The sequence below is a fragment of the Vombatus ursinus genome, unplaced genomic scaffold (genome assembly GCF_900497805.2).
Source record: "Vombatus ursinus unplaced genomic scaffold, bare-nosed wombat genome assembly UNPS02014817.1, whole genome shotgun sequence".
NCBI classification, from domain to species: Eukaryota; Metazoa; Chordata; class Mammalia; order Diprotodontia; family Vombatidae; genus Vombatus; species Vombatus ursinus.
The window spans coordinates 1,488,497-1,500,540 of NW_020954595.1; the positions used below are offsets into that span (position 1 = coordinate 1,488,497).

The 12,044-nt window shown below is 45.4% G+C and overlaps 1 protein-coding gene across 2 annotated transcripts in view; it reads left to right on the forward strand.

The window, feature by feature from the left end:
- ARHGEF3 (Rho guanine nucleotide exchange factor 3) overlaps positions 1 to 12,044 on the forward strand; it is a 301,199-nt gene that overhangs the window by 71,933 nt on the left and 217,222 nt on the right. The gene's annotated exons all lie outside the window — the stretch shown is intronic.

Sequence of the window (12,044 nt, forward strand, 5' to 3'; positions counted from 1 at the left end):
CACACACACACACACACACACACACACACACACACACACACACACACCCCCTCTTAGAGTGTGTGTATTCTAAGTGCTATATGGAACTGAGTTGCAGAGAATCGTGACTTTCCCTGGGGCCACACCCGGATTCAGACCCAGGTCTCCTTTATATCAGGAGAGCTTAGCCTTTTGGGGTCTCCAGGACCTCTTTGATTGTCTGGCGAAGACCGTGGTCCCCGTCACAGAACCGTGTTTTTAAATACATCACACAAAACACAAGGGAAGGTAAAGGAAACCGATTTTATCAAAGTATGGGGTATTTTTTTCCCATCCAAATTCACAGACTCTGAAATCTACACGTGGACTCCAGGTTAAGAATCCGGATGTTAGATGGTTATTAGGTTGAACACAATTCCAACATCCTTGATGATAAAGCTGTTTGTAAATAGTCCTCCCAGGCAGATGAAGGGTCAGGCATGGAATTATTGGAGGCGCCCAGGTTGGGTAGCCAGGAACTGGATGGAATTTTCCATCTTCCCCACGGGCATGTGCTATCAGGGACTCTCAGCAGCCTTGCCTTGAGGTCACCAAGGGACTCCTGCTTCCCCAGCAGCAGGGCATACTTTTAAACTGGCTTCTTTGTAAACTTCCCAGAGGTTCCCGTGCGCCTTGGATGTCAGCTCGCCCTTGTAGACAGGGAACATTTTCATCCAGTAAAGGTAGATGAGTCATAAACAGTCAATTTCCCTTTAGATAAAGCGATTGCTTTTTTCTTTTAAAGACCTGGCGAGAACTCTCCTGGGCTTTGTTTCCCTGGAAGGAAAATTGCAGGCGGGTGGGTGCGCTCCCCGATTTTAGGCGCTGAGCCAGGCTCGTGGCAGGTGGGGAGCAGTCGGTGTGTCCAGCTGACTGACTAGCCGTGCAGTTCTCATCCCATACGCCTCCCCCAGCTGGTCCACGTGTGCAGAATATTGTCAAAACGGACCGAGGAATCCAGCAACAGGTGGAGGGGATGGAGAATCGATTGCCCTGAATGGGGCTGCACGGAGGGAGAACATTTGTTTGGATGGGCTTTTGAAGGCTGCTTTTGGAGGTTACCATGGAGACCGCTATGGCAACTCGGATGTAGGACCTGTTCCCCCACAGGAGCCCGGCGGCCAGTGATGAGCCACCGTGAAAAGCTTTCGCAATATTCAAGCAAGCTTATGAAAATGGTGGCCGGCTGTGGTCCGTGGCCTCTCTGTTCGTGTCAGGGATAGGGGCTTTTTAAGGAATGGCCTGCACTTGTCCATTTGAGGACATCAAGGTGTTTTTGTTGTCATTTTTCAAGCATATAGTGGAGGCAGTTGGGCGGGCAGTGGATAGAACACTGGGCATGGAGTTAGGAAGTTCTGGGTTCAAATCCAGTCTCTGACACTTTACTGGCTGTGTGATCCTGGGCAAGTCGTTTCACCTTTGTCCACCTCAGTTTCTTTATCTGTAAAATGGGGACAGTAATAGCACCTCCCTTGTTTGTTATTGTGAAGGTCAAATGAGATAATATTTGTAGAGCACTTTGCCCACCTGAAAGTGTCCCAGAAATGTGTGTGATTAGTAGCTCTCAGGAGGAAGGACTTTCTTTGTCACTAGTACTTGGTTGGCAGGAAAAGCTTTGAATAATTAGAGATACCTGGGTCACACAGACAGCCTGGGCCAGGAGCAGGAGTTGAACCCAGCTCCCTGTCCTCTTTGTGAGCTGCGTGCTACGCATTAGAACCTCAAAGTATCCTGGAGAACCGTCCTGCAAGCCTCCATGTGTCCCAGAGAGCTCGCCATCACCAGTTTGTGACACAGACCCATAAAAGCTTGTGAACAGCATGCTTTATGGAGGCCACCAAACAGTCCTAACCTACAAGCTCTTCTTCATGGACTGAAGAGCTCTCCAAACCTAGAGAGAGGCAGGATGCTCATGGCAGGACTTGAACCCGGGTTTTCCTCACTTGCAGGCCAGCTCTGCAGTCCAGTCAATCAACAGGTATATGAGCGTCTGCCCTGGTCCAGGGCTCAGGCTATAAGTCCAAAGACTGAAACAAGCCCCTTCTCTCTGGGGGCCTCCCTGCTTAGCCACACTTGTCCTGGGAGGAGGCATATGTGGATGCCCACAACACACAGCTGAGAGGCGGGTGATGCCCGAGGGGGAACCTTCCTTTCTGATGGGGGTTTAGGATGAGAATAGGGCTGAGGGCTAGGTCTGCTCAAAATCGATGCATCTACAAAGTGCAGAGTTTTGAGGTCTCTGGAGAGTTAAACAAGCCTGTTATGTCAGTACCTCTGCACTCTGGGATTTCACGGGTGTAGCTATTCCCTGTAGGGACAAAGATTGCCGCCTTTCTTTGGCATTGGTCTTGACCTTCACGAGTGGCTGTGGTTGGGCATCTGGGTGGTGCAGTGGATAGAGTACCGGCCCTGGAGCCAGGAGGATCTGAGTTCAAATTCAGCCTCAGACGCTTTCTAGCTGTGTGACCTGGGCAAGTCACTTAACCCCAATTACCTCAACAGCAACAAGAAAGAAGAGCTGTGGTTCGCAAAGTTATTCCCTTGGCCACCCTAGTGGGGACAGGCTGGTCTGTGGGTGCTAGACTATAGTCTATCAGAGTGTGTATATGGTCAGATTTCCATCTTGGTGAAGGAATCATCCAAGCGTGAGCCTCCAAGAACCCAGGGTCACCTCTAATTAGCCTTCAAGGCCTCTGTTCTTCTACTAGGATAAGATCCAGACTTGTGGGACAATAGAAAAAAGTCCCAGATTTGGAGTCAGGATCTGGGCTCAAACCTCAATTTGCGACTTACTACCTGAGTGACCCGGGGCAAGCCCTTCTCTTATCCTCAGTTCCTCATCTGTGAAATGGGGGTGTTCATTTAGAAGGCCACCCAGTTCCCTTCCAGCTCTCTTCTGTGTGGCCCAGGGTCCCGTAACTGGTAAATGCTCGTCTTGGGTCTCTGCCACATCCTGGCTGTGTGACCCTGGGCCAGTCCCTTAAGCTCTCTGTTCTAGGTAACACTGAGACTGTCCATGTCAGGGAAGGTGTTGACCTGTCTTGGTGGAGGGAGTTTCCTCACCTGGGAGTTCCCTAGACCAATGAAGTCATACGACCCTGTTCCTAGAAGGGTATTTGAGGCCCTCCACAGTTCTGAGAAGCTGTTGGCAAGAGACTCTGGGTCACCTGTCCAAAGACCAGGCTGGCCATCGACAGTGAACAAATCTGCTCCAGCCAACCACAGTTAACAGACCTACTCCTATTCAAGATTCCTTGATAAATCCTGATAATATTTCCTTTGCAACAAAGAAAGCAACTGAAAGTTTTCCTTCTCCTCAATGACAGCGTGGAATAATTGTTAGACCTCTGGACCCAGAGTCTAAAGACCTCGGTTCAAATCTCCCTCGTGTCACTTTACCATCTGTAAACTTGGGGTAGTCATTTAATGTCTGTCAGTGGTTAGTGTGCTGGACTTAGAGTGAGGAAGACCTGAGTTCAAATCCTGCCTCAGAAATTTACTAGCTGAGTGACCCTGGGCAGTCACGTAATCGCTGTCTGCCTCAGTTTCCTCATCTGTAAAATGGGGATAATAATGACCTAACAGGGTTGTTAAGAGAATTAAATGACATATTTGTAAACCTTAAAGTACTGTGTAAATGGTCAGCTATTATTTAACCTCCCTGGGCCTCAATTTCTTCATCTGTAACAGAAGATATTGGACCGAATGTCCTCTGAGGTCCCTTCCAGTTCTAAACTTATGATCATGGAAACCACATGAGAACCCATTTAGAAAACCTCTCTCCAGTACGGCAGCCTGGCTTTGTGAATCATGAGAACTAGCTAGGCATAGAGCGTGACGAGAGAGTCAGTTCCCCGTGGGGAATCTGGAGATTTGGGTCATGGACCTGACTTTGGTCTTCACTAGTAACGGGCCACATCACCAGGTCCAAGGGTTCCTGTCTCTCAGCCGTGAGGGGATTGGACAAGGGGTCCCTGGGCTCCCTTCACCTCCAGGGCATCGGCGATGCTGCGATTCCCACACAGCAGAGTCACGGCATTCGTGTAAGAGTTCTGTTATAGCACTCCACTTTGTGCCCGAGGAAGGACGCCATGGCAACAGATAGAGAAGGAAGAGAGGAGGAGAGGTTTACCAGCAGCACCGCCCCCAGAGTTAGCTCAGGAAGCTCAACCTTGGCGGCAGGAGCAACAGGCTTGGGCATCCCGGAAATCCTCACCCAAGCACTGTTTTTGGAAGCTGCATTTAGGGTCCTTTCCAAGATGGAGAAAAAGGGTCTTTCTGATATGCCTTCTGGTGGAATAGATGTCAGAGACTGGGACTCAAGAAGCCAGGAGACCTGGGTTCCAATCCCGGCTTTGCCACTTGTGAGCACTGTGCAACCTTGGACAAATCTCTTCATTTCTTGGAGCCTTGGTTGGCTCGTGTCCAAAATGGCAGCCTTCACACTTACGCTGGCTACCTCGTGGGACTGGGGTGGGGGCGCCAGTGGGACAGGTGGTCCAGTGGGGTGAGAGAGGCAGAATTAGGGCCGTATGGTCTCTAAGGCTCCTCTCAACTTTAATTTGAACATTCGGGGATCTTGTTTGAAGCACTGCAAAAATAGATGTTGTTGTCATTGGGATGAATGGATCCTGTCTTTTCTGGATCTGTATATAAATTAGAGAATTTATGTCGTCTGCTCAGGATGTCTCCTTCAATAATTCAATAAAATTCTAATTCAATGACATAGGGTAGCTAGGTGGCACAGTGGATTGAGCGCTGGGCCTGGAGTCAGGAAGACCGGACACATCCTAGCTGTGTGATCCTGGGCAAGTCACTTAACCTCTGTTTGCCTCAGTTTCCTCAACTGCAAAATGGGGATTATAAAAGCACCTAACTCCCAGAGTTGTTATAAATTTTTTTTAATTTTTTTTTTTAAATTTTTAGGTACTCAGGGTTAAGTGACGTACCCAGGGTCACACAGCTAGGAAATGTTAAGTGTTTGGTCTGAGGCTGCCAGAGTTGTTATAAAGAGCAGATGGGATAATATTTTTAAAGTGCTTGTAACTATGGTACTATGTAAACATTAGCTATTATTAATTGTACTTATACATTCATAGATTGAGAAGTAGAAGGGATTTTAGTGGTCAGAGTCCAACTTTTCCATTTTACAGATGAAGAAACTGAGGTTTAGAGAGTTTAAGTGATTTGCCCAAGGTCACACAGCCAGGAAGGAGCAGAGCCCAGATCCTCTGGTTGCATTTCCTCTGCCCTTTCCACTGTACCAAGCAGCCTTTTTTCCAATACCTTAATGAGCCTGCAATCTCATTGCTGTGGTTATTACTGACAGTGGCTTAAATCACAACCCAGCTATACCTTCTTATCCAGAGCGAGTCTGGTTTATGGCCTTTCCCTCTCTCCCTCCTCTCTCTCTCTCTCTCTCTCTTTCTTTCTCCCTCTCTCCCTCCTCTCTCTCTCTCTCTCTTTCTCTCCCTCCCTCTCCCTCTTCTCTATGTCTGTCTGTCTCTCTCCCTCTTTCTCCCCCCTCCACATCTTCCTCTTCCTCTCCTTTCCTTTCCTCTCCTCCTCCTCCCTCTTCTCTCTCTCTGTCTCTCTCTCTCTGTCTGTCTCTCCCCCTCTCCTCCTTTCCCTCTTCCTCTTCCCCTCCTCCTCCTCCCTCTTCTCTCTCTCTGTCTCTGTCTCTCTCTCCCCCTCTCCCTCCCCCTCTCCCTCTCTAGAGCTTTCACCCAATGCCATCATCATTCATGCTCTCCAGCTGTCATCTCTTAGCCTTGATCCCCGGTGGGCCCCCTTCCTTTTCAATCACGCATTTCCTGGATGATACATTTCATGCTGCTTCTTCCCTGGTTGTAAGCAGCGGCCCATTTACACCCACCATGCTTCTCTCTGTTGCCTATGGCCTCACCCACCGTTTTGATTCCTCAGAGATTGTGGTGGTCTCTGATTCACAACCATGTAGCATCACCAGAAGCAGTATTTTAGGGCTTCTAAAATGCGTGTTTTTTTTTTATCTTGAATCTTAGAAATAAAAAAAAAATCAGGGCATCCTGACTTCTGTGCCAATTTGTGTGTATTGCAGGAAGTTAGGTATCATGTTAGTGGGATTTCTCACATGATTTAAATGATTGTAGACATGTTTCCTTCTTGGTGGTCTTTTTCTTTGCCATTTGTGAACATTTTGTGTTTTTCAGAAGACCTGACATCTGGCTTTCTTCTTCTGCTCAGTGGGAGGGGTTGGAAGATGCTTATTAAAATATAGATGTGTCTTTGGCTAACTTGCCTGTTAAGTTTAAATACCAACTCGGTGGTGTTTTACTTATTCTGATTCCTGGCCTGCAATACCTAGATTCACCCAAGTTCCTGGGGCCTCACCTACTCGGGTTGAATCGGGTTAAGTGACTTGCCCCAGGCGGTGGCATGGAGAATGTCAGAACTGGGAGAAATAGATGATTGGAAATGCCCTCAGAAAGGAGAGGGGGCTGGATTTGGATCAGCTCAGCACTTTCTCACCTCCTGTGTTATCTATAAAATGAGAGGACTAGATGAATTGTCTTGGGAGGTCCCTTTCAACGCTGATGCCCAGATCTCTTGTATTATATTAGTTTGAGGACTTGCCTTGTCTCCCCGGCTCATCATTATAATCAGGGTTGGGGTCTTTCCTGTCTTTGTAGCCTCAGCACCTAGCCCACATGGCCTGGCAAACACTAGGAGCTTTAGAAATGTCTGACTTGAATCGAGTGGTTCCAACAGCAGCAAATAGCCATCCATCTCTGGGTTAGAATTGGAAGCTAAGGGTCCTCATCTGAAATCTTTCTGTGTGAAGGTCAAGTTGACTTGTTTGCAGAATTGAGGGGCTGATTACAGGAAACTGAAAATCACCAAGGTGTTTAGAATGTGCAGGATAGAAAATCTATGCTTAGAATATGGTGAATTGCTATAAAACCAAGCATCATTCTCTCTATAATGATTTATCCCTCAGTCTCTATGATTTCAGGCAACTGAGTGGCTCAGTGGATAGAGTGCTGGGCCTGGAGTCAGGAAGACCTGAGTTCAAATGTGACCTCAGACACTCACTAGCTGTGTGTCCCTGGACAAGTCACTTAATCTCTGTTTGCCTTAATCCACCGGAGAAGGAAATGGCAAACCACTCCAGTATCTTTGCCAAGAAAGCGCCATGAACAATATGGTCCATAGGGTCACAAAGAGTCGGACACAAGTGAACACCAACAACCCTGTAATTTAATTGTTAAAGGGAATTTCCAGGTGAGAAAACTCTCTTCATCAGTGCAGGAGAGCTCCATCTCTGCCGTTACAGTTTTCGAAAAAACTCAAGATCTCAGGTCAATTCAGTGATCAATCATGATTCCATAGACCCAATGAGGAAGCAAGCAACCTTTCCCCGTGTCAGAGAGGTGATGGTCTCTGGATGCAGAACACATCATATGTGGTTGGTGTGGGAATTGGTTTATCTTGACCACCCCTGCATGTTACAAGGGTTTTGTTTTGCTTTTTTCTTCAGTTGGGGAAGGGGTTGATAGGAGGGAGGAAAAAAAATGCTTATTAATTGGGGGGGGTTAATTTAAAAATTAAAAACAAAACAACACTTCCTTATAGCTTTAGAGAATTGCCTAGTAGTTAAATGACTTACTGAGTGTCTCACAGCCAGTCACAGGCAGGACTGAAATTCAGGTTTTCCAGGCCAGCTTTTCATCTATTCCACCATACTGTCTCTCATACTGAATTTAGGACAAAGAAGAAATACGTCTTGGAACTAACACTTCTTGGTGTGTAACAGGCTGTGTCAGACAATCAGTCATAGCTACCAGTGTTGAGGAGTGAGTGGGCTACTGTGTTTATAGAACCGTCTCTTAGCAAGATGGCTTTTACCAACTACAGCCCTCCGTCAGGACCGCAGAAGGAATGTCTTACTCACGGGGAGAGAGAAAAACCAATTGGAGCTTATTGAGAATCTGTAGTATGGGTATGAGCTCAATGTAAGCTAGTATGGACAACTGGATCGGAAGGCTGGTGATATAGCCACAAGGAAAAAATGTTGATGAGCAGTAATGAGATTTCTCCTTTCTGTTTTCCTGGCCCCTGGCCCTGTGGTGTGGAATAATTTGAAGTTGCCAAGAGTTACAGGCTGATAACAGGCATGATTAATGATTAATCCTGACATGATTAATCCTTTGTCCAAAGAATGGCCCTAATGGATTGCCTAGGGTTCAGGGCCCTGATAAATTTATTGACCTGCTCAGGAAGGAAGAAACCCCTATCCCGTGGTCAGGCTGGGGGCCCTGCTTTCTCTCAAATGCAGGCCTCAGCTGATTTCAGTGGGGATTCCTTGGGCTTTGCATTTATATTTTATAGGCAGTTTTTTAGGATACAAAGTTCCTGTGTACCTTACTGAAGTACGAAAATGGGGAAACGCTTCACAAGCAAAAAAACAAAAAACAAAAAAAGCAAAAAACAAGGTTCATAACAGCTAGGGAGGCCTGGGAGTAATATTGACACGAAAACATTACTGGGGAGAAATAACTTTCCTGACCCATTTATTTTCTGCAAAAAAGATATTCTCATTGTTCTCTTTTATTTCTATGTGCCCTCCATTTCCAAATAGATCCCTCCCTCCTCCAGCCCTTCTCCAGAGAGCCACCATCTGTAACAAAGAATTTTTTAAAAAGGGGTGGGGGGAGAAAGCAGTTTAATGTATTAAATATTCCACACTGATAGTACCCCACATCTGCAAAGAAGGGAAGGTCTAGGAGAAATATGTTTTCTTTAAAAAAAAATACATCTCATTGATATTTTTTGATTCTACACAGCCTAAATTTCCCCCTGTAGCCTATCCTTTCCCTTCCCTTCCTTTCCCTTCCCTTCCCTCCCCTTCCCTTCTCTTCCCTTTCCTTCCTTTCCCTTCCCTTCCCTAAAATAATTAAAAAGAAAAAGAGGAAGAAAACAAAAAAGATCGGCAAAAATCCATCAATACATCAAAAAGTATGAGACAGGATTTTCAATATTCAAGGGCATCTCCTCCCCGACCTCTGCAAAGGAATGGGGGAAGGGCAGGTTTTCCCCAAGTCTCTTTTCAGAGGTGGAGCTTGTTCTTTCTCATTTTGCAGTATTTGTTTTCCATTGTTTGGTAGTCATTGTCCTTTTCCATTTTCATTGGAGTAGCCCTTATGTCTCTTGTCTTTCTGGTTCTGCTTACTTCCCTCTGCATCCGTTGCTATGAACCTTTCTCAAAGGTTTCATCGTATTTGTCTTTTTCTACAGCACAGCGATATCCCATTACATTTGTGTGCCCTGATTGGTTTAGCCATTTCCCAATCACTGGGCACCTACTTTGTTTCTAGTTATTTGCAGCCACAGAAAAATTCTGCTGTAAATATTAGTGTATATGAAAGTTTTCTTCTTAACATTGTTGTCCTTGGGGTATGTGCTTAGCAGCGAAATCTCTGGGTCAACATCTCTGGACATTTTATTTGTATAATTTCCCATGACTTTCCAGAAGGGTGCAGCTCCACCAACAACGTATTAGTGTGCCTGTCTCTCTACAGTCCCTTCAACATTGACTATTTTCCATCTTTGTCAATCTTGGCCAATTAGCTGAGTGTGAGGGGAAACCTCAGGGTTGTTTTGATTTTCATTTCTTTTATTATTAGTGCTTTGGAGCATTCTTTCATGTGGTTGTTATTGATTTGCAGTTCTTTTGAGGATGATTTGCATGTTCATATCCTTTGACCATTTCTTAATTGGGGAATGGCTTTTGGTCTTATACATTTCTCTTGCTTGTTTCTAAGTCTTGGATACCAAACTTTTATCCAAGAAATTTGATACAGAGATTTTTCCCCCCATTCAACTTTTCTTAGCCTAGATGTATTCATTTTGTTTTATTTTCAGTGGAATTCACCTCACCTGTTCCTTTGTGATATTAAATGGAGTACATCCTGCATAAGTTCCTTACTCACCTGGAGATATTATTGGGACAGAGTCGTATAGTTGGGAAGTGTGTGTATGTTTGTGTGAATGAGATACAACAAACAGCAGAAAGAAAACACGTGGCCATCCTGCCCTTGCTTTGGGTGAGTCACCTCCATTTGTAGGGCAGGAAATTAATGAAAGACTAACAGTCTCACTCTCCCTGGAACCAGGCTATCTAAGCCTTTTGCCACCAGCACTGGGATTTAACAAAGATCTTTTGTTTTGTAAATTTTAAGGAGGCAGTGTGGGGCAGTGGTTAGAACATTGGACCTGGAGACTGGAGAAAATTGCTGCCTTTAAATCCAGCCTCTGACAGTCACCAGCTGTGTGACCACTTAACCTCTTGGACCTTCAGTTTCTTCATCTGTAAAAGGGGATAATAATGCCTACAGTGATTGCCTCATAATGGTGGTGTGAGGTAGCTTTGTAGAGGGGCAAAGAGCTCTGGATTTGCAGTTAAAGGGTCTGTGTTCAAATCTGGGTTTTTCGACTTCCTCCCCCTGTCACTTTGATCAAGTCAGTTTAACTCCCTAGAACTCAGTTTTCTAAATTGTAAAATGAAGGAATTAGTACTTGACCGTCTCCAAGTTCCAGCTTCAAATACATGATCCCATGGTCAAATGAGATAAGGTAGGAAAAATACCCTGCCGCTCTGAAAGTGGCCTTGTGAATGTAATGTGAGTTTTTTCTTGGAGTCAAGAAAACCTGAATTCCCATTCTTCCTCAGATACTTCCTAGCTCTGTGACTCAGGACAAGTCACTCTGCCTCAGTTTCCTCATCTGTTAAGTGGGTATAATAATAATGCTAATAATAGCACCTATTCTCCAGGGTTGTTGTGAGGGTCCAATGAGATCACATTTGCGTAGTGCTTTGTAAATCTTAAAACACTAGAGGAATGCTTACTATTATTATCATCATTATTACTGAAGTGCTATGCAAATTTGGTATTATAAGCTCTTTGAAAATAGGATTTTTCTTTATATATTTTTATCATATACTATATTCTTTATATGTACAGCATGGCACAGTATAAAATATACATATGTATTATATATGTATTACACTGTGCTACACACATACATATATAGCACAGTGCCTGGTACTTTGAGGGCATTATAATTGCTTGTTCATTGGTTGATTGATTCAGTAACTAATTCCTCATTCAGGTCCCTGTATGAGTATTTTATTCCAAATTCTCTTCTATGGCAAATAACACTGGACTCTGAGTGATTCTCATAAGAGGAATTCTGGGCTTAGAGAGATTCAGTAGGGACAGAATCATTGACTTTGAGCTGGAAGGAACCTTAAAGGCCATTGACTTTACAGATACAGTAACCAAGGCCCATGGCAGTTAAGAGACTTGCTATCAGAGTCACCTATCTATTGAGTGTCAGAGGCAGGGTTTGAACCTGGGTCTTCTAGCGCCCCATTCGATACCACAGCTATTCGCAAGTTAAGACTGGCTTAATTTCAACTCATTTTACCAGAAAGCTCACGTAGCCTATTTATAGTATGAATAACTTCACAGAAAATGGCATGGGAGCACCTGGATTGTATACCTAAAAGGGCACAGGTGGTTTGGCTTATATCACCAGTGCCAGCCTTTGCTCATTGGAGGTGGAACGTCTCCGTTCCACGGGAAGTGAGGTGGGGGTGTTTGGAGCCCCAAACAGATGGAGAAGGTGGATTGTGCAGGCTGAGAAACTGCTGAGTGATGCCATGAAAGACTTAGTGACGCGTGCCCTAACTAAGGCCCCTCTCCTTGTCTTCCCTGGGGCCTCAGCAGGCATGGAGTGTGAGGTGTGGACGAGGCTGCTGCTGGAGAGGTTGGGGCTGAGCTGGAAGGAGTAAACATCAGGTGATTGGGTGCACTGGGGAATATAGAGTGGTGTGTGTGAGAGACGGACGCAGAGAGAGAAAGAGAGAAGAGAGGAGAGGAGAGATCGGCAGCCCATTGCACCTTCTCTGTTTCCATCGGGGTCATTATCTTGAGCCTGGCCTCCTTGTGAAGGTATCGACTCTTCTCATCAAGTTTCTGTCT